Source organism: Mus musculus, chromosome 3, assembly GCF_000001635.26.
Source record: "Mus musculus strain C57BL/6J chromosome 3, GRCm38.p6 C57BL/6J".
NCBI classification, from domain to species: domain Eukaryota; kingdom Metazoa; phylum Chordata; class Mammalia; order Rodentia; family Muridae; genus Mus; species Mus musculus.
The window spans coordinates 141,216,378-141,220,318 of NC_000069.6; positions in this window are offsets into that span (position 1 = coordinate 141,216,378).

Sequence of the window (3,941 nt, forward strand, 5' to 3'; positions counted from 1 at the left end):
AGCAGGAGAAACGATCATGAAGGGAAAGTGAAAGGGAAGCTCCCTCCTTCCACCACGTGTTACTGAGAGAAAGAAAATAATAGTGTCAGTTCACTTTAGAAGGAGTTAGGTAAGCCGCCATTGTTAGTCCTATGCTGGTGGCCAGAGTAATATGACTTCACTCTACTGAATTTGGGCCCTGTAACTGAACGTGTCAAAGTAAGATAAGAAGTAAAACTGCTTCTTTATAATCTGATACCACAGTTTACTTGCCTCACATCTCCAATCCATAGAGGATTTGGGAATTTTGAAGTAACATCTGTTTTGTTTTTACAGTGATTTCACAAACCCAGAATCTTCATTCAAATTAAAATTCACAAATAAAGCAAATGTTCTTGAAAATCAAGGTAATCATGAAAGCTGCAACTTCGGGCTAAGTCTATTTTTACCTCTTCCAAAAGTTCTTAACTCTCACACTTAAATTGTCTCAAGTTTTTATTTTGCAAACAAACATATTTATGCCAACAATGTTGATTTTAATAACCATTATATTGGAAAGTAAGACATGGACTCTATACATTGAGTAATGAAAGGGGTGCTTTTTAATAGGTCTTTTATGATGTTTGTCTCTTCTGGTCTATATTACTGTTTTCTTTTTAAATGTTCTCTACAATCCTTCCACTTAATAACTTTGAGTTGGATATTACTGTTTCTGACATCACTGTGCCCCTCAATAGCATGGCTGACACATTTATATTCTTACAGTTTGCTTCCTTCAAGAAGACTTAAAGAGCAATGAGGAAGGTTTAAAGAGAAAGGATTGTTGGCAAAATTCCAGGGCACTGCTGCCCCCTAGAAGGAACTCTGAGCAACACACTTGACCAATTCAATCATATCTAAAGAAAGACAGAGGAAGAAATTAAACCATGCTTTCCACATTAATTACTTCCTATGGCTTATTGCTTCTTAGGTTTCCTTTGCCTTACCCTATCTCTAAGATGTGGAGAGGTGTAGCCTATCATATTCTAAACTGAGATACTGGGAGAATTCATTCTTACTGATTCACAGAAAACCCCCATTGATATGTACAGACATACTAAATATATTTATTGCTACTGTTTTTCAACGCGGAATATAAACGTTTGTGCTATTATATAGATGAATTTGAAGTTGAAGGTACAGTGGTAAATGCTGTCTAGCCATGAAGCTTATATCTATTTGCAAGAGAAACAGATAAGTCTCATTTGCTTTTTTGTTTCTCTGAGTTCAGAAAGCCAATTTGACTTGTTTCTGATTCCCATGTTGGGAAACTGAGGACTATGTAGATTAGATGAGAGGAGGAAATTACAAACATAGTTGAAGAAAGTAAAGTGTCTATTCTTATTCCATCTTCTAGAAATGCTGTCTTCTATGCACCCTCTTCTTGCTAAGCAATAGACGTGCAATGGGGACACGTAGGACTTTTCCTTATTTTAGCTCATATGACCTTGTTGTGCTACAATCTCTCCCAGCTTCTCCGGCATGGTTTAGAAAAAAAGAGATTCATCATCATTGAATGACACACGAACAGCTGTTACAGAGGCCATGAAATGAAAGTGCCACGTTCCAGGTAATAGTTAGAACGACAGTTTGTCTTTATTAGAATCAATGATGAACAAATTAAAAATAGAGCAGTGTCAAACAGCAACACACAAACTAAAACACTTACTTTGAAAAGTTGCATTGTCTCCTTCAATTTGGTAATACAGCTGAGTTGAAAAGCACCCTGGGAAATAGGAAAATCCGGATCTCATAACTATGCAATCTATTATGAATATGAATGCAGTATCTCCAAGCAACCTGAGTGAGACAATGCAGGCAATATACGTTTTATGGAGCCAAGTGAGAATTGTTCCGTTCCTATGGACCCACTGTATATCTGGGCTCTAAGATGGTTGAAATGTATCTGGCACTGAGAACCTAAAAGGACAGAAAGGGGGAGTGTCAGAGACAGTTTTAACTTAGAAGCACAGAAGATATCACCCACATTGGTAATGTGAGAATGTACTGGGGGATGGGGGGGGGGGCTCCACTCAGATATGGAAAGCATTGATTAAAAGGAGCATACTGAGTCAGCTAGATCATTAGGTTTTGTTAAACCACCACAGACTGGGCACGCTCCTCTACCCACTTGACTTCTAAATATAGCGTGCCGCATTCCTCTAGTAGCCAATATACTGTTTGTAATTCTATATGACCCTTTTCCTACCTTACTCCCTGTGAAAAATTACAATTCATAGGAACAGATTGCAGTATCTCTGAGAGATGGGAAGAAATATGCACAGGGGCTAACAGATCAGTAAACACTGGACATGCCTCCGGGTCCTTCATTCCTTCTGAGAGAGCCTTTCTTATCTTCTGATCCTGTGCTTCCTTCCTGCTTCCCAGACACAGATGCCAGTCTCCTGATAAAATTCTACTTCAATCAGAACTTCCTGCTCATCTCAGCAGAGGAAGAACCTTATCTGGAAATCTAACCCTGGCCTTTGCAACGTAACCTTCTAATTTATCATAATGATGCTCCACACTCCCACATCCCCACCAGAGAATCATTGATTTTTGTATTCTTTGGATTGCTTTCATGCTCAAATTTCCTCATCTGTAAGTAGATACCAGAGACCTCATTGCCTCCTTGAGATTTCATCCCATATTATTCCTTTTATCTAGTCAGACTCCACAAATATGTAGCCAGCACCCACTGTCTCCATTTACTTTCCTCTAATTGCTTCCATATGCTTCTGCAATCTGTGTCATCATCAATGAACTAAAATTTCTCACATCAAGGACTTGGCTAAATTTAATGACAACTATTGTATTATCAGTCTCTGAGACTCTCTATCACATAACATAATTTTCTCCATGGATATATTCTTGCCCTGACTCAAAAGCAAAATGAAATATTTTGAGTTTATAATGCGTATAAGCAGTCTTCATTTCTTAATATATAAACCAGGACCCAAAAGTAACTATGGATATATATAGCTTAATGATTTGTGTTCTGCTCATGCCAACTTAAACAATTTCCCACCAGGGCTCAGATGCCTTACTTCTTGAATTCCCACTAGCAAAAAGATGCCAGTTCTATTTTCAACATTAGCTTCTCTTCTATATATCACCAGAAAGATGTATTGTAAACTTGGTGCCTATTTAAGCTTGAAAATGCCTAAAAGGAATGATTTCTGTCTTTTTTCCCATTTAAATAAAATTAACTTTTCAATTTATTGTTATCATCTGACATAAATTATCAGCTTATAAATTCACTGTACCCTTAACTATAGGGTCTCTTAAAATTTTTATACTGTCAATATAGGAAAACACAAAGACAAAAACCATAAAGTACCAAAAGTTATCAGTTGTTCTGTTTGATTCTCTTCCTTTATTACTTGTGTTATGAGTAAGCCCACATTTCACATTTTAATAACTTCTTGAGATCCTTTCTCTTATTTCATATTACAAGCATTTCCCAAATAACAAAAACCATTTAAAATATCATTTCAGCCACTGGAAACTTACTCCAGTATGGTACATGAGAATTAAAGCTTATCCCTGTGACTATACACTTGTTTTGCTATATATCTTACCTTAGATGCCAAGCCCTCTCTGTATTAGTAAATCAGTACTTCGAATTCAGGTGCCAATGATTTCACCCAGAGCATGGAAAGTCTTTCTGTACCAATTTCCTTCATTGATTTCTACTTGTATAATCATGTGATATCATATTATACGTGGCTGTTCTTTTGAGATATCAGAAGTTACTGTTGCATTATGACAGGAGGTGACATTGTGATTTTATTTTGTCTATTCAGGTATTTCTTCTCTAGTGTACGAAGTAATCAATATCATTTTACAAGTGGCTGTTTAACGTGTTTATAGAACTATTCCTACATTTGAGTTTTTGCAAACTATATTTTTATTTTTCAGGT